The sequence below is a fragment of the Sorex araneus genome, chromosome 1 (genome assembly GCF_027595985.1).
Source record: "Sorex araneus isolate mSorAra2 chromosome 1, mSorAra2.pri, whole genome shotgun sequence".
NCBI classification, from domain to species: Eukaryota; Metazoa; Chordata; class Mammalia; order Eulipotyphla; family Soricidae; genus Sorex; species Sorex araneus.
Window position 1 is genome coordinate 237,232,684 of NC_073302.1, and position 19,761 is coordinate 237,252,444.

Sequence of the window (19,761 nt, forward strand, 5' to 3'; positions counted from 1 at the left end):
TATTTTGAGTAGATATGTCAGCTTATATATTTATTTCAACATTATTTACAATAGCCAAAAGCTGGAAACAACTTAAGTATTCACTAAGAGAATAATAGAGGCTGAAGAGATAGGATAGCAGGTAGGACACTTGCCTTGCACCTAGTTGGCCTGGGTTCAGTTCTGGCATCCCATATGTCCCCCCAAGAACCTCCAGGGGCAACTCCTGAGCACAGACTCAGGAGTAACTCCTGAGCATCACCATCAGGTGTGGCCCAAAACACACAAAAGAGTTTTGGGGCCTGGAGTGATAGTACGGTTGGTAGGGCGTTTGCCTTGCATGTGGCTGACCAGGGTTCCATCCCAGGAATCCTATATGGTCCCCTGAGAACTGCCAGGAATAATTCTGGAGTGCAGAGACAGGAATAATCTCTGAGCATCATTGGGTGTGACTAAAGAAAAAAAATCGAACAAAAAAGTAGATGAATGGATAAAGATTATGTGGCATGTGTCATATTCGAATATTACCCAGCTACTTATAAGTATATATATATATATATGTTTATACACAAAATATGTCATTTTCAGCAACATGGATGGACCTAAAGAGTATTACTGTATCATTGTCACTGTCATCCCGCTGATCATCGATTTGCTCGAGTGGGCCCAGTAACGTCTCCATTCGTCCTATCCCTGAGATTTTAGCAGCCTCTCTTTACTTGTCCTTCCCAGTGGTGCCATATTAGAGGCTCTTCAGGGTCAGGGTAATGAGACCCATCATTGTTACTGTTCTTGGCATATGAATACATCACGGGGAGCTTGCCAGGCTCTCCTGAACCCAGAAATCAATCTGCTGAAAATGCATGCTTAATAAATAACCTTTGATGGAGAAAGATACTGTATGACTTCACTTAATGTATAAAATATAGAAAAGAAAAAAAAATGAACCAACTAAACTACATAAACTACATAAACCAAAAATCAAGCGCCCTACCTGCTGTACTAAATCTCCAGCCCAAAGTTTTTATATTTCTGCTTACCTCATATAAGATAATTTTAAATTATAAGACACTACACATCACAAAGAAGGTCAGGGAGAAAGGTAATAGAAAAATGAAGTAAAAGGGGACACTTGTATAGGGAAGGATGGTTTGAACATTTTTAGTGTGAACTTAACATGGACAGAGAGATTCTGATTTTTAATGATGCAACCTGAAACATATACTGTTATAATGAAATCTACTTCAATATAAAGGAGATTTATGCATTCATCATATGAATAATTTATGGTCTTTTAAATAACCTTGTGATTAGTTTCTGATTATTGCAATTCAATTTTAAAAGGGATATGATTGTACTGAGCACTGAGTTTAAAATAAAGTTATTTTCATTGGATAACACTTCCTAAATTAATGTGCACTTAACCAAACTACTCTGTGTGTTAAAAATATAAAATCATGAGGAGTTCTGTTAACTTAAAATGGTCTTATTTACTGATCCTTTGAGACTATCGATAGTAATACACCACTTGAAAGGTGGTGAGCAAAGTACCCTGGGTACTTTCAGTCACAGAGCAAGTTTTTTCAATTTTGTGACTTAGCTACATGGGTCAATAAGCTTGTTCAAGCAAAGACAAGCATGTTTTTGAGAAGAGAAATCCTCTTAAGACAGGAAATATGAGTCTTATCCTCAATGAGTCGAAGTTGTAACTGAGAGAGCTGCTAATGAGAGCAATCTCTAGTTTATCCCCTAAGTCGGTGTGAGCATCGGATGATGGGAGATGCAATTACAGGGTGGTCCTTCTAGGGATATATTTAATAAATTTTATCATGTATGTAAAGAGAAAAGAGATGATATATAGTCTTCAATTAACTCTACTAGAGAATGAATCTTGCTAGATTACATTTCTTCAAAAAGTGAGCTGAAGATTACTCAAGTCATGATTTCCTGGGGAAAGATTTGTGGGGCACACCCAGCAGTGCTCAGGCCTACTCCTGACTCTGTCCTCAGAGCACTGGCAGTGCTTGGGGGACCCATATGCAGATCTGGGGATCCAACTGAAGTCAACCACTGCATCACATGAGGTGGGCCGGCACTGAAGGGCCTGGGCAGTGTCACATCTTAGGACCCTGGCACTGAAACACCGACCATTTGGTTTGAATTGCTAGGGAGACCCCAGAACCACCTCAGCACCACTTGTGAGGTTCCTTCCCACAGGCCAAAAAAATTTAAAGAACACAGAAAGGAAAAAATAAATGCCCAGACCTAATTTCATGCTTCCTATAAGCACTATTAACACTAGAGATACCTTTGGATGAACTTCCAACTCTACAAATGGTTTGTTTGTTCTTCTTTGCTATTTCTACATTTTCTCATTGTCCTCTTGCCTCTGGAATGTGGGTTCAGCAGTGAAGTTCAACCATTTTTCTTGATTGCCACAAATGGGAACGCAAAGATTGTGTTGCGTCTGTGTGGGGCCAGGAAGGTGGTTCAGTGAGCTCAACTGCAGGTCAGACATGTGGGAGTACACTAGTTTATTCCTGGCACTGACACCTCCTCCCTCACCCCTGGCACAGCTTTGTGTGAGACTGATGCCCCCAGGCTGAGTGGCACAGCAAGTTTGCTCCAGTGCCAGAACCACCAAACCCACAGCATTGGACTGAGTATTAGGGAAGGGCTCCTGGGCCCCCAAGCAGGGGTCTTGGAGACAATCATCAACCCAGATACCTACTTTTAGTCATAATTTGAGGGGCCAGAGAGATAGTCCAGGAGGCAAAAGAGGCCTACAGGGTTGTACCCAGTGATGCTTGGAAGACTATGTGGTACCAGGGATCGAACTCACATAGACCTAGCATGAGCCCTATACTGCTGGCCTACATCTCCTGGCCCCAGGGCCGGAAACTTTCTACAAGTATTTGTATGGAAATTTGAACAATCTTAATTTACATTTTAAGAGCAAAGTGCTCATGGCTGATATTTGGGTTATATGAGGTTATACAATTGCCTTCATACATGACATTAAAACCAATGAAATAAGAACTCTCCATATTTTCAAACTCGTGTACTTGGCAGAAATTTGCTTTAAAGAAAAAAATCATTAACATTTGACTTCTTTTAGAATCTTTGCCCCAAAGCAATGATTAGTAGTACATAATACCTTTAGTTTTGTAGAATTTTCTGGCACAACTTAAATTTTTTTTTCTTATTTTTGTTTGTTTTGAGTCACATTTGGAAGTCCTCAAGGTTTACTCCTGGGTTTGTGCTCAGGTATTACTCCTGGTGGGGCTCAGGGGACCATATGTAGTGCTGGGAATCCAATCAGGGTTGTCACCTGCACAGCAAGTACCTTAATCTCTCCAGTCCCCAAACTGAGACACAGACAAAATCATTTTAAAGAATGAGTTGAGTCCTGATAATAATGAAAAGGCACGACATATACTTTTCACAAATGAACGAAGCATTTACTTTTGATGATAGGTACAAGCATATGTGTCCCTCCCTTGCCCCCCCCCCACCCCCAGCATAGGTCAGGTCAGCTCTCTACCTTCACTGTTCCTTTAATCAGGAGGTTTAGTGACTCATTTTTGATTAGAGATTTTTTTGTTCAATAAGGACAGTGGATAGGGCATTTGCTTTGCACGTGGCTGACCCAGGTTCAATTCCTCTGTCCCTCTCGGAGAGCCTGGCAAGCTACCGAGAGTATCCCGCCCACATGACAGCCTGGCAAGCAACCTGTTATATATTCAATATGCCAAAAACAGAAACAAGTCTCACAATGGAGACGTGACTGGTGCCCACTCGAGTAAATCGATGAACAGGATGACGATGCGACAGCGCAACAGTAAAATATATAGATGTAAAGTTATTTGTTTTCTCTGAGGAAGGGGGGGGGGACACAGGTGTAGCAGCTAGGGGACTTACTTAATAGTGCTCAGAGGGCGCAGGGGCAGTTCCCAGTGATTCCTGGACAAGCAGGTTAGCAGTTCAGTGTGAGGCCTGAGAAAGCTGCTCAGGCCCTGTGCTGCCAGTGACCTGGAAGTGTTTGGGGGGTCCCAGAAGGTACACTTGGTGATGTTTTGAGGTCTCTAAAGGTACACCTGGCAGAGTTGGAATCCCCAAATACACCTGGCAGTATTTGGGATCCCTCGAGGAACACCAGGGGGAGCTTGGGGGTCTCCAGAGATACACCTGGTGGTGCTTGGGGGCTTCAGGGCTGCATCTGGCAGCTTGGAGACCAAACGGTGTCAAATTGAACTGGAGTTTGATGCACGCAAAGCATGTACCCTCTACTCTTTCTACCCCACCCGAAACTTCTGAATATGTGAACAGCATAAACTGCAGAGAATCTTTGGTGAAAGGGAAATTTGAAATTGAGAAGCTGCAAAATTCTCTTCTGTGTCAAATTTCCTCTCTCAACACTTAACCAAGTATTTCCCCACAGGACTGGGCTTCCTCAGAGTGACGGAAAGTGTAACGAGTCTTACTATCTTGAGGCTAATGACAACCGAGTCGGCCTTTACTTTTCCAGTGGAACAAATGCCCAGATCTATGCCCATCAAAAGGAACTGTGTATATGGGGCCCCGGGAAAGATGTCTGAGAAGAATGTTTTTTATGCATTTCCTTAAAGTAAAATTCTCCCCATCAGTTTTTTTTTTTTTTTTGTCACCAAACATTTTTTTTTTCTCTTTCTTAAGAAGAAAATGAAACAGCCGAGACCTTACCTGGAGCATAGCAAGCTCAGTCCCCATTGACTCTCTTACCTACTGAGGCTTGGCAGGTGCTTTTGATTTTTTAAATTGTGTTCATTTATTTCCATTTAAGGGGGGCAAAAACCAGCCACGCTTGGGGCTTACTCCTGACTTTGTACTCAGGGATCACTTCTGATAGTGCTGTGGGGGTGGTGCAATATGGGGTATTGGGGACTGAACTCAGGCTTGGCTGTGCACAAAACAAGCACCCTATTAGCTGTACTGTCACTCTGGCCCCTACAGGTGATTTGTAAAGCTGCCAGCCTCCAGATACCCATTCCACTGGCACCGAGATATCCACACTGAATGACACAGATGTGGAAGCTGGGTAAACAGGTTGGTATACAAGTTACTCACTTCTAGTGATCCACTCATTCCTGCGGTCCTAGAAAGTGATGATGTCATTCTCTCTCACTTGCTGGATTACATAAAAATGGCCCCCTAAAAACTCAGTTTCTATACTGATTTCATGAAGATTGCATGAGGAAGCAGGAGACTAGTGATGCAAGGTTCCTGTATGGCTCTCTGCCTTCATCTGCACAATGAGTGTATTAAATGGGGCACTCAGGATTTCTTGCAGATCTGTAATTCAATAAGTTGCGTGCTCACTGCCAAGTTAGTTGAGTTTTGTTTTATTTTTTATCTTTTTTGGTTTTGATCTTGGTTCTTCAACAGCACATACTCACTAAGCAGTGTGAGCTCTGAAAAAAACGAAACATTGCCAAGGCCCCAAGGACAAAGCTATGAGACTAGGAGGTAATTAAGAATGAAACTTCTGAGGACATGAGAGACATTTTCTGAAGACATTTTCTGAAGATGCTCTACTGTTGACTAAAATAATGATGATGATAAAAGTGAGATAGCTCATCAATGTCCACAACTGGCAAGATCATAAGTGGAGAATCCATATAACCAAAAAAAGTGTTACTTCTACCTATCTGCCTCCAAATAAAATTAAAATATCTTGAAGTAGAATGTACATGCACCTAATAATATTTGTTCAAATATTATAGAAGAAATATTTCACTTTAGATGAAATGCATAGCCTTTCAAATTTTATAACTTTTACTTTAATTGTAAACTATGCATCATCTCCATTTTCATCTCCACTTTGGCTGACTGAAGCAGATGGTATTTACCACTCAACTCAGTAAGCAGAAGCAGACATCAAGGAGCAAGTAGGAGCAATACATCAAGATTGTAACTGGAGAGTGGGGAAGATTAGTGACTAACACACCCTGGTCCAGTATAGGGTAGAATTTCAGTCAGTTGACTAATGTGCTTCCTGTGCACAACTTTGACTTACTGATCTGTTTTGTAGTGCTTACATAAGCCCAAAGGTGTACATTTAGGAGAGTCAAAATCATAAGCATACTACTATAATATTGTTCCTAAAGAATTGTTTTAGAATTTTGGGCAGGGTTTTTGTCTTTTCTTTCCCCTTCTTTCCTCTTTCCCTCCCTCCCTCCCTGGGTGTTTGGTGTTTCTGTCTGAACACCAAAGTCTCATACATTATTCATTTCTACTTTTTTGCCCAAATACAATTGAACTAGCTCCTGACATTATTACATTTATTTTATCCTATTTTACTTTGGCTTTAGAGTCAAGGATAGTGGCACTTGCAGGCTTTTCCTGTCTTGATGCTGCAGCAGGGTCTCTCCCATAAGTGCCTTGAGACTACATACAGCCAGGGATCAAATTAGGCCTCCTGCATGCAAAGCATCTCTCTGTTTTCTGAGTCACCTCTTCAGCCCTCTATCATTATTTTTTAAGCAATAATGCACTGAATGAACATGAAAACTTTTCAAGGGAAAATGTGGCAAGGAGAAGCCAGTGGACTCGGAGGGACTCCCATTCATTTTCCTGACACCCTACCCCCCAAATTGTTCTACCTTCCTGTAAATCCCCCAGAAACACGAGAGGAATATAAATCCACCACTGTTATGAGGGAAGGGAATGAAACAGAAACCTAATACTATTCTTATCTTATTTTATTTAACTGTGTATCAGTTATACAGTTAACTGTATACAGTTGGGGGGTCCCAGAAGGCACACTTGGTGATGTTTTCAAAGTTTGGAAATTTTATTTTTTTTAACTTTTTTTTGGGGGGGTCACACCTGGTGATGCTCAGGGGTTACTCCTAGCTCTGCACTCAGGAATTACTTCTGGTGGTGCTCGGGGGACCATATGGGATGCCGGGAATCGAACCCAGGTTGGCCACCTGCAAGGCAAATGCCCTACCCGCTGTGCTATTGCTCCAGCCCCCAAAGTTTGGAAATTTTAAAAGAACACTTTAAAGAGGAAACTATGATGTATTAAATAAGCAATGGTTCCATTCGTACTGCCCTCCCTCTTAACTATCAGGTGAAAGTTTAAGGAGCCTTCTACTTCCCACTGACAAGTACCAAACCCAGTCTCCCTTCTGCAAGTTGTCCTGCCCTGTCCAAATGAGTAAATAACCACCCTCTCATATAGTGCCTGCTGTGGGAGACGAGTAAGGAGGTGGCTGTCACATTGCTTCCATTTTCTTTTAAGTTTCCTCTGATCCTGTCAGACAAGTCCCTACCAGCTTTTCTCTATACCTTCTTATCCCCTACCACCACCCCATTGAAGCACAGCATGGGTTTTCACTGTAGGTTGTCTAAAAGGATACCGTCCTTGAACACTTCTCTTCCCGGTCATCCACATTTGTGCAAATTTGGTGTAGGAATCAAAAGCTGATTCCAATATAATGACTCCTCCCATTGTGACTATTAATTAAGATAAATATCCTTTATTCACCCCTTTTGTTGAAGAATGACTGAAGCTCATGAATCTATCTTAAATAACAACATAATTAATAATGTTCAGAAATCAAGGCTGAGACTTTGGTATATTTCTAAGCTTTCAAATGTGCACTTCCTTCTATAAGTAGTTATACAATAACTCGTGGCATCTTTCTTGAACATAATTGCATTTTGCACTGTGTTTTGAGAAGTTACTTAACTGAAATATATTTGGATTATTCAGTAACCAAAGAAAAGTAGCTATAGGTCACCTATTTCTAAAAGGATCATTTCTGTCTAGCACTGTTGTGTGTACTATTCACTAACTTTTACTCATTGAAATTTTTTAATATTTTTAATTATTACTCATATTAATTGAGAAATTTTATTTTTAAGGACTTTCTCCCATTGATTTTATTTATTCTCATTGACTGCCTCTAGCAAACTTTACAGCTTTTAGTCAGTTTAGCCTACTATAATAGTCTGGTATAAAATGACTACTTTAGAAAATAACTATGTCTCATAGTTCTGGAGGCTGAGAAGTATATAAACCAAGGGGCTGATTGACTCAATATCTATGGAAGACCTTAATTTCTTCATTAGACTTCATCATCAACACTTCTTCCTGGTTTTCACGTGGCTGAATGTGTTCTCACACAGCAGGTCATCTCTCCCATCCCTTCATAAAGGCACTCACCCTATGAAGGAGGGCCATCTCATTTCCTCCCAAAGGCCTACCTCCAGATACCATCCATTAGGATGATGGCTTCAAGGTATAAACTGGAGATGCAAACATTCAGTCCATCACACTTTCTTACATTTTCAAAACGGATCCACTGCGTAGCAGTATGAAACCTTGTTTTTTAACTCATGAATCTGAGTGGGATTACAGAGACCTGGAGATGTATATTCCAGACCCCTGCACTATGTCAGGTGCCTTAAAAGAGGGAATAAGTCTCGGATGGAGACTGATTAGCTGAAATTCAGGCACTGCTAGGAGTAAACAGATTTTTCTGTGTAAGAACACACTGACACATGAAGGAGTGATGCCTGGGATATGTGTGAGTGGAGACGGGATGACAGGGAGCATGGACAAGGATCTGCTGTAAAAAACTGTCACGTGCTTCCTACATTGAATAGTTTAAGAAAAAAACTCAGATCTTTGAGGATCTTTTACCATTTTACTTATGTCAGCAGTTCATACCAGTGGATGGGAAAATGTCACATGCATAGGGGGAAACATTTCCAACGCGATTAGTAGCCTGACCCCAACCTAGACTGTTAAATAAAACATTTCTTCAGGGTCTGAGGATGGGGGGGGGGGAACCTCAAAAAAAATTTTTTGAATATGCAGTTATTTAAAAAAAATACCCCAGCTTAATAAGCTAAAGTTCCCTCATCCGTGAACAATATTACCTTAGTTAAGAAGACTGTAAACATACCACAAATTGCTAACTCTCCTGAGTTGAACCTTGAGGAAAAGACATTAAGCTGAATACTCTTTCCTGAGAACTTAGCTGTTCTCAGAAAGTACATAAAATGCACAAATTACAAAAAAGAAAGCAAATCCTTAGCGAAGAAGTTCTGATGAGGATAATTAAAGACCTCTGAGACTTTTCTGTAGGAAGACCATTCATTGCCAATTGAGAAGGACTTGATGTTCATGATGATAAGGTGTCAGTACTGCTGTTTGCTGATGCAACAGAAAGTCTTAAATATTGGTTGGCAGAGAAGCATGAATTTTTACATTTATTCACTTTTGTTTTTTAGGGTTTTTGTTTTATTTTGTCTTGGAGGCAACAGCTGGTGATTCTAAGGGGTTCTCTTGGCTTTGCACTCAGGAATTAAATTATTCCTGGCAGTGCTCAGAGGGCCATATAGGATGCCAGAGGTCAAATCTGGGTCAGCCATGTGCAAAATAAATGCCCTACTCATTGTACTATCTCTCTGGCCCCGGCTTTGTGTATAGGGAAAATGTATATGGCTTGCCTATAATCATGCATATTATAAATATTTTAATACCAGGATTTTTTCTTTAAAAATAAATGAAATAGGGGCTAGAGTGATAGTACAGCAAAATAAGAACTGGGTTTGCATGCAGCAAAACTGGGTTGATCCCCGGAATCCAATATGGTCCCCTGAGCCTGCCAGGAGTGATTCCTGAGTGCAGAACCTGAGATAAACCCTGTGCATCAGGTGTGGGCCTAAACAAAACAAAACAAAAAAGGTAACTCAAGTATTGTTAGTATCCTAACTAAAGCCTTTATTTTGATTTTCTTTTCTCTTAGAAAGTAAAGCAAGCCAAGGATAAAAATTTATCCCTGGAGTAAGTCTGTCAGAAAAATACCTCTAAATAAACAAAATACTTAGCTTTTTGTTGCCTCAGTATTTTTGAGTAATAGATACCATAAAAATTCTAAATCAAAATGCTAAATGCTGATTTTTAAATACTGCTTTTATGTGGTGCCAGGGATCAAATTGGGGTGATTACAGGCAAGGCAGGTGCCTTACCTGCTGTAAGGCACTATCTCTCTGACCCCTACAATAAATTTATAAGAAACATAGAAAATGTTACTACTAATCACGAACACATTTGAGAAATCTGACATGACAATACTTGCAAGTTAAATAATTCCTGTTAAGGAAGTACAGGAATATTTCTATAATAAATTAAGAAGTCCTTATTTCATCCTCTTTTATGAGAAAATTAAAATTAGAGGTCTTTCAGTGGTGTCTCAGTAAGAAGAATTCACATTAGCCATTAGCGAAGATCTGATTAGCAACTCTGGATCACTTTCAAACCATGAAGATTTACAAAAGTGTTAGAATTATACCTACCACCCAGACACAGAAATTAAAAGTACTAAATGGGAAACAAAACCTTAAATCCCAACCAAGAGTTAAAGAACACAGTCAATTCTATCATTTCATAGACATGCATGATGATGTCATTTGAGTTGAACTCAGATCTATGAAATTGCTGAGAACAACAGTTCTGATCTCACAGATAAACAGGTTCTTCATGATAAAGTTATTTTTCTCGAGTTACACAGCTATTAAAGTGAAGGATCATAAGTGGAAAGTTGTGACGTATTTACTTTGGCTGAAATTCTTTGGCTGAAATCCTTTGGTGAATTCTTTGGTGAAATCCTTTAGACCTGGAAAGTTTAAACTCGCTTTTGGTGTTGTTTTTCTTCAGCCTCTGAGCATGGCCTGCTCTGACCAGCTACTAAAGGAAATTACAGGACCAGATGGGCGGGGGTGTGGCATCCATCCAGAGTGGTCCTGACACATTTTTTTCTTGCACATCTCTCACCTTGCCTGACTATTTCACCATCTCTCTACTATTAACCATGTGTAAAAAGCCCAGTGGGTGGGTGTTGCAGGGAACCGCCAAGGTGTGTGAAACATGATCCCTGCCATCACAAAAGGGAACCATCAAACCCACTCACAGCCTCTGGCAGCCAACACAATCCCAGGAAGCACTGGTTTTACAGTGTGTCTTAAGGAGGTTCTGACAGAGCCTGTCATATTCCCTGTTGACCCTGCATCAGCACTGGACACACCAGTATCATCAAATGTCACCAAATTCACTATTTAGTAGGGTCAAGAATTCCAACAGAGAACATAATATTTGGGGAGGCAGGCTCAATCTCAGGGACGTTCACTGTACCTGTGGGAAGTGGTAGAAAGAACCAGAACCAAACTATCCCCCACCCCCATAATCCCATTCTAGTTGCCCCAAAGCAGACTGGAAAACCAGCATCCTTTATTCTAAACAACCCCATGTTTCCAACATAACCAAGATGTGGCAAGGGGGATGTGCAATTTTACTTTATAAATGTGCGAAATCCAGGACCACAGAGATCGTGCAGGAGCTAAGGCACTTGCCTTGCACGTGTCAAGGTGGTTATGAATGCCCAGCACCACAGATAGTTCCCCAAGCATCCCAGTGGTCACTTTTGAGTGTAGCACCAGGAAGAGACCCCATGCACCTCTAGATATGGCCCCTAGTAAAATCTACTTGATTATAAAACAATATAATTTTGAAATAACTTTTTTTTAAAAAAGACTTGTCTTGAAAAAAGAAATGCCTTTGTAACATCATTGACTTCAAAATGGGACTGATGTTAACTACATGCTGCCATGTAAGTTCTGGCCAGAGCCCTCTACGCCTCCTGGCTGTGACAAGTCCACATCATGCTCTTAGTCCTCTGACTAAGCAACAAGGAAGTATGTGGAACTGCCTGTTTCCTCCAAGCAGATGGCTCCCCAATTTTCACAACAGATGATTGTAAAATCAGTAGGATATTTTAAGAACTAGATGATTTAACACACCCAAATGTTTGCTTAAGAGTACTGAATGAACAACCCATATACACCTGGCACCTCGGTTCCACTTGCTTCCCAGTGCAAGATGAGATGCTCATTTGAATCTGACAAACTTATGAGTGTGGTATGTCTTAGGATCACTTCTCTCTTCCCTTTGTTTCCCTAATCAAGCTGAACTCAGTGCTATGGGTCATCTGGAATTCGTTAAGAAAGATGGGGAACTAGATTAGCTGCTTGCTGGAAACCTATTTCTCAATGTCTGACCAATAAGACCCTGGACAGTAGAGCTTCAACTACAGAAATGAAACTAACATTCTGCTTTGCAGTTTCTTTAGAAGTATAAGAATGGTTAGTTTCTGCTATTTTATTATAAATTTAATTGTAAAATGCATCAGTCATAGTTAACGGAATAAGCATTTATTGAATGTATTTCATGGGCCAGCTATTGTGATAGGTACTAGGGCTACAGCTGGAGCGATAGCACAGTGGGCAGGGCATTTGCCTTGCACTCGGCCAACCCAGGTTTTATTCCTCTGTCCCTCTCAGAGAGCCTGGCAAGCTACCAAGAGTATCCTGCCTGCATGGCAGTGTGACAAGCTACCCGAGGCGTATTCAATATGCCAAAACCAGTAACAACAAGTCTCACAATAAAGATGTTACTGGTGCCTGCTCGAGCAAATTGATGAACAATGGGATGACAGTGCTGCAGTGCTATTAGGGCTATAATGGTTATAAGATGAATATAGTGCCTGGCTTACTGGTTAATGTGAAATAGACAAGTAACAAGACATAATACAACGTACTAAGAGCTGTGTTAGGGAGAGAACCAGGTGTTATGAGAAGAACGTAGAAGCGATTCAACCCACGTGTGAGGACAAGTAAAACTTCTTAGTAGAAGAGATGTCAAGCTGACACCTGAGTCCTAGTATTAGGTAAAACTCTGCAGGCATATACAGCACCCACCCTAATAACAATGTGATATAAAGGTGGGTGAATTTATTTGAATGCAAAGGAAACAACTAGCAAATGAAGATGGTGAAATGGAATCACTTATGGGAATATGCATTCTTTTCTACTTCATATCAAGGGGTTAAGTGCAACATAACCCCGAAGAAGCATAAACAAGGAAATAAAGCAGATTTGTGTTTGAGGTAAATAACTATCAACAGCATGCAGTGTCCCTGAAAGGCGAAATGGGCAAAGGGTAGCTAGATTCTTGAAGGTCTACCTCTAGTGTACTGTAAGAATGTAGTGAAGAGTTCATGAATTAATGGGTCATTCAATGAATCATCTAACACAGGACTGAAAATATGAAACTTGAGAGGGAGATAGAGCTCTGTACATGTTAAGATGGGAGTAAACTCATATTGGAGTATTGACATGTCTTCCAGCCTTGGATCTTGTTGAACAAATGATTAATAGTTGGCATTTGAGTGCAGAATAATAGAGAGGAAACTCTGTAACATCAATACTGGAGTTAAAAGTCCTATATATTGGTTCTAGTTAGCCACTTTTTTACATTAACTTGTGCCTGATATTCTACCACCTTCAGAACCCATGTAAAATGTATCTTACCTTTGTGTACAGTCACTGAGCTGTATAATACATTTCTATTTTCAAGTGCTGGGAACTGTGGTGTGGTGCTCTATGGTATTCTAAGTGATTCCATTGCAAAAATTCTATGAAATGATGCTGTATTTAAAATGAAATTAGAAATTAAGAAGCCAGGCCTGAAAATATAGCTCACGGGTCAGAGTGTATGCTTTGCATGCAGGAGGCCTGGACTTGTTCTTTGACACCTCATAGTCCTTGGCACCCTAGAGACACCCTGAGCAGAGTCAGAAGTAATCCTCAGCTCAAGCACTTCTGAGTGCACCCCTCCCAGAAGCCATCAAAATAACAAGAAAAGAATATCAATCAATAGCCAGAATTGTTCAAACTTCGGGCAAACCCCTAACTTGCCAATTAGCTAGTCTACCAGAGAGATTGGGCAAAGGTTGAGAAGTCTTTGTCCTGTTGCTGTCAAGGAAGGAAATGGGGTTGAAAAAGGTAAAAGAAATAATACAAAAGTAATACAAAGGTATAAAACAAAGAATTCATGGCCGTGTGACCTCTTATAGCCTAGTTCCCCCTCTCAGAGAACCTGGCAAGGTACTGAGAGCATCCTGTCCACACGGCAGAGCCTGGCAAGCTCTCTGCGGCATATTTGATATGCCAAATACAGTCACAATGATGGGTCTCATTCCCCTTACTCTGAGAGAGCCTCCAATGTGGCACCACTGGGAAGAACAAGTAGAGAGGCTGCTAAAATCTCAGGGCTAGGATGAATGGAGACATTACTGGCGCACACTCGAGCAAATCGATGATCAATGGGATTACAGTGATACATGATACAGTGAATACAAAGGTAATAAAAAAAATAATGTACCTGAAGGCTTTAGGTGTTAAGTGAAGTGACTTGGTGAATACACATGGCAATTTAAGTGGCATGGTCTAATGTAGAACACACTTGTCCTAATTCAAAGCAATTCTGCCCTGCCAAATGAATCATGACAATCTAAGATCTTAGAAAGTGTAACTTGCATGAGGTCTATGCTGACACAGAGGTATTTTCACAATGCTGCAGCCACAGTTAACAGTTCAAAGCTGGATGACCTTTGAGAAAAAGAGGCTACCATAGGAATAATGACTGGAGGCAGTGAGACTCCTGACATCTGATTGTCTGACAAGGAGAAACATTGTGGTACACGAGGGTGGGGCTGTGCTGGTGGAAGTAGAAAAAGGAATGACTCAATACATAGTTCAAGGTGTTAACCCAAAGAATTAAGGAAGAAATGACTGAAAGGGAAGAACAGGTCTTCGAGAACATCCCAAAGAAAAAGTAGTGAACTCAATCCTGAGACAGTGTTCCAGTCTTTGAGTTTCAGGATAACAAGACAGATTTCTTTGTTATCTTCAGATCAAAGACAATATGCAGAGAGTGACTATGTCTTCTAGACACTTCACACCCACGGTGCTCTGAGTACTCTTCTCTCCTCCCTGCACTCTTGCACTTACACCTCTGGCCCATTATAAATCCGGCTTCATTTTCTTTTTTTTTCTGCTGAAGGGGTCAATATCTGGGCAACACTAGGGGTAAACTAATGGGTGGCAGTGATACCCTCCTCAAGAAAGGTGATTTTTAATTCAAGTTTCCATATTTCCAAATCATCATCTAGATCACTTATCTCCTACAGCAGGACAAGGATTTGGTTGTTAGAGAGCTGGTATCATTTTTTAAAAATTGAATCAGTGTGAGATACAGAGTTACAAACTTGTTCATGATTGGGTTTCAGTCATACAGTATTCCAACACCTGTCCCTCCACCAATGCATGTTTCCCATCACCAATGTCCCCAGTTTCCCCTCTGCCACCTCTCTCCCATCCAGCCTTTCTCCCTTCCTCCCCTCCCTCCCTCCATTCCTCCTCCCTCCCTCCCCCTTCTCCCTCACTCTCTCTCTCTCTCTCTCTCTCTCTCTCTCTCTCTCTCTCTCTCCCATCCAGCCTTCCTCCCTTCCTCCTCCCTCCCTCCCCACCCCCTCTCTCTCCCCCCCACCCCACCCCCCAACCCTTTGGGGCATTATGGTTTGCAATACAGACACTGTTTGATTCTTTACCTACTTTTTTTTTTTACGGTCCTAATCTTTACCTACTTTTAGTGCCTCCCCACAAGCAAAGTTTATTCTGGCCTACCTATAAACGAATTAATTACAATGAAAGGGTTACTTTCAGTTTCTTAAGAAAATTCCATGACACGTTGTATCAAAATTAAACTGACAAGACAATTCTTCCAAAATATCAATCTTCAGAGACCCTTCAGTTAGGTTCACTGTCACCAGCATATTAGAGCATCTACACATCTATAATATCCAGGCACGGACATCTAAAACAGACATCAAAATCCCCTTATAAAGATAGAAATCCACAAGTCTTCTGTAGTCAAAAAAAATTTCACCAACCACATTATTTAATTGGAGCCCTTTACTCCAAATTGTTTTAAGCTCTGAAGCAAGACAGGAATGTGAAGCATGCATTTGAGTATTTAATAGCGTTAATTTCTGGCACCCACAAACATCAGCTTCACTCAACAACACAATAATCTTCCAAAATAAAGAACATTCAAGAGAGAGTCCAATGCAGCCAGGCATTCTTCAGAATTGCCAGCAAAACAATTCCTGGGTCCTGCTACTGCTGGGAAGTCGTAAAAGACCAGCCTATTTACAGCCTGTGAAAGACCTTACAACAAATAAAGCTAAGAAAGAAGCTGGGGTGCTTTTAGATGACACATCATTCTTACATTCACATTCAAACATGCTTATTAAGCTCTCAGATAAGTCTTCAGTGGACTTAAAAGGGAACCACCTAATATTAACCAAGAAATATAGTTCTCATTTGTCTTATTTCTTTTCTTTTTTCTTTTTAAACTGGTAAGCAAACATGTGAAACAATTCCTACCTGGAAATATGGATGGTCTCTTTTTCGGGCGCCTCAGGTGAACAGGGTCCAAGTTTTTAATGTGTCTTTGAAGCCTTCCTCGAATGTCATTGCCTATGAGTAGTTCCGGTGGCAGACTACTTCGCCGTGATGATTTATAATCATTTTGAGATGAATTGAGCTTGTTCTTCGTTCTGGAATATAAATTGCTGTCATCAACGGCCATTCTAGGAGATACATTAGAGATTCTTTAAAGAAAAAATATCTAAAGAGCCAAACTCAGCGCCAGCCACCCTGGTCACCGCCCCAGATTCAGATGTTCTCATGGTTTACACTGCACTTGTTTGGGAAGCTTAGCAAGTTGATAGGCGTGGATTTCAACAGGTGTAGAATTACTAAGTGGCTCCTCCTCTCAACAGTTCATAGCACAGGGAAGGAGAGATCCAAAAAAAAAAAATCATAAGGTTCAGGAAACTGGGTATTGTGAGCAGATGTGGCACATGGGTCTGTGTGCTCATAGACAATAAACGTATGTAAGGCGTGCCACGGAAGGTTGTACTATTGGTCCTGCACATTAAGCAAATGCAACTTACCCTTCAAGAATAAATATCTAAGCAACTTGGCAGGTCTCACTGTTCAAACTATTTCTCACTCATTTCAGCTTTTTCAAGGTTTTCAGAAAACATTTTTCATGTTCCCTACTACACCATGGTTTCAGACAACACAAACAATGCAAACATGCATCTTTATGAAAGTCCTCGCCTGGCAGACAGCCAACTGGAAATTGACTGCAAGAGGGAGATGAGAGATGGCTGGTGATGATCAGGAAGGAACCCACTGTGGGTGTGTGTCGAGCAGTATTGCCAGGAACCCAGCCCTGCTCCCCAACCCACCCCTTCCATCCTGTGCTCTGCCTGGCACGTGGCTCCTGTAAAGTTCAGCTGTCTCGCAGCAAAGTCAGAGGTCTTGAAAACAAGCTGTGACCACAGACAGGATGATGCCTCCACTCAACAAAGAGAAAGTAAATGTTCTTGCAGGGATTCTGCCTGGCTTTCAACTGCAGTTGTCAACTGGCTTGATGGTCTGAGAAAAGCAGCATTTACTAGATTCCTGCTTGACCTGTTACATATTTTCTTCCTTCCTTTTTTTATTTTTTATTTTTTTGGATTTTGCATTTTTGTGTCCTTTGTTCCCTTTCCCCTTGCTCTATTTATGTGGCAATGTTCTGAGCTCTTTAACTGAATGTGTAGAAATCACAACTTTTTATAGTCTCCAGTCATATCACAGGGCTGTGTCCCCTCCTCTCTCTCTCTCTCTCTCTCTCTCTCTCTCTCACACACACACACACACACACACACACACACACACACAAACCCTTGTGTTGCAGTGAGTCAGAAGTTAAAGCAGATAACGTCTGTTTTTCTCTTTCCAGTGTCTAGAATCAGTTGATACACACGTTATTAAGGACTTAGAGCTGTTTCAGAAATCACTGTTTACTTGGGTTTCCTGAATGCCAAGTAGATCTAATTATTTAGGAATCTATTTATAGCAACAGGTTTCAAAACTACAAGATTCTTTTTAAAAAAAGGTTTTTTTTGTATGTAGGTCCAGGTTAGGGTTCCCATTATCATTTGCAAATTATAATTCAGTGACTATGTTTATATATATTAAGTTGGTTTTTGCCAATTCTGTACAGCATTTCTTCTATAAGACGTAAAGAATTATAGTATTTTTGACAAGTTAAAATGCACTATAACATTTACAACAATAAGAGGCAATGAACGACATTAATTTTAAAAGCCAGAAACTGCTTGAAGCACCCTTAGCTTAATGAAAACACATTTTATTTCTAGTAAATAAACAAAAGCACAACATTTTTAAAAGTTTGAGATAATGGGGGACTGGAGAAACATTACAGGGGTGAAGGCACCTTGCATGCTGTTTACTCTGAATCTTGGTATTGTACATGATTGCCTGGGCACAGGCAAAAGAGTAAGTAAACCCTCAGCACATGAGGAAATGGCCCCAAGCACCCCACCCCAAATTTGAGATAACAATAGCCAAAATATTCATTTTCATAACACAACTTTCAAGAAAAGTGTTTAAGTTTCAGATATATCACAGGATGGATCCTAAGGCACAGAGAAAATAAATAATATTGATAAACGTCTAGCAAGACTCAAAAAAGGGAGAGAGAAAACCCTAATAAACTGAATCAGAACTGAAAAGGGGGACATAACAGAAACTACAGAAATTCAAAGGATCCTTAGAGATTACTTTGAGAAGCTTTATGCCATGAAACATGAAAACCTCAAGGAAATGGATAAATTCCTACATTCCTATAGCCTCCGAAGGCTGAACCAAGAAGACCTGGAATACCTGAACAGACCTATCACCATCAAGGAAATTGAAACGGTAATAAAAAGTCTCCCCAAGCACAAAAGTCCTGGCCCAGATGGAGTCACTAATGAATTCTTCCAAATCTTTAAAGAGGACTTACTTCCAATCCTCTTTAAGCTTTTCCAGGAAATTGAAATATCAGAAACATTTCCAAACAGTTTCTATGAAGCAAATATCACCCTGATACTATTAAAGATTCTTGACTGAAGGAGCATCACTCAAGACATAGAGAAGTCCTCAGACTGAGAACAGAGGTTGAGATTCTCTCCAGGAGAATAAATACCCAAGGAGCCACAGGCTGCAACATATAAGAAAATGAAGGGGGGCTGGAGCAATAGCACAGCGGGTAGGGCATTTGCCTTGCACGCAGCCGACCTGGGTTTGATTCCCAGAATCCTATATGGTCCCCTGAGCACCGCCAGAGGTGATTCCTGAGTGCAGAGCCAGGAGTAACCCCTGTGCATAGCTAGGTGTGACCCAAAAAGAAAAAAAAAAAGAAAAGAAAATGAAGGCATGGAAATGGTAATGGGAAATAAGCCCTGATCACATGTAATAAGCACTCATGTAGCACCAGGCAGATGAGAATCAGAGGATTCACCTGCATTGGTGGATGAAAATAAAAGCCCAGAAAGAACTTCAAACATATGAACATTTTCAAAACTTATTAGGAAGACTCTCCAGAAACAATCATACCAACGCTTATTTAAATGAGAAAATAGAAGAGAAGTTTAACAAGGAAAAAGAAAATATCAAAAAAGAAAAGGTATGAGAAAAATCCAAACAAAAGTCACTGAGCTAATAAGAACACTAGTTGAACTTAACAACACAAAGTTAGGTCTCAAAGGTAGAATAAAGAAGCTGAATATCAATTGATTTTGAAAAAGGAGAAGAAACAATAAAAAAATAAAAACACTTTTTTAAAAAATTTAAAGACCAAAAAGATTTATGGTTCAATCAAAAGGAACAATGTTTGCATAACAGAGCTTCAAGAAGAAAAGGGAAGAGTGAAAGGAGAAAAACTATTGGTTGAAGAAATAATAGCTGAGAATTTCTCCAATCTGA

At 40.5% G+C, this 19,761-nt stretch overlaps 1 protein-coding gene across 1 annotated transcript in view; it reads right to left on the reverse strand.

Annotated features, from left to right (window-relative positions):
* FRY (FRY microtubule binding protein) overlaps positions 1 to 19,761 on the reverse strand; it is a 474,614-nt gene that overhangs the window by 343,865 nt on the left and 110,988 nt on the right. Inside the window, exon 2 of the mRNA XM_055132608.1 lies at positions 16,321 to 16,493. The gene's annotated coding sequence lies outside the window, so the exon portion shown is untranslated. The remainder of the gene's footprint in view (positions 1 to 16,320; positions 16,494 to 19,761) is intronic.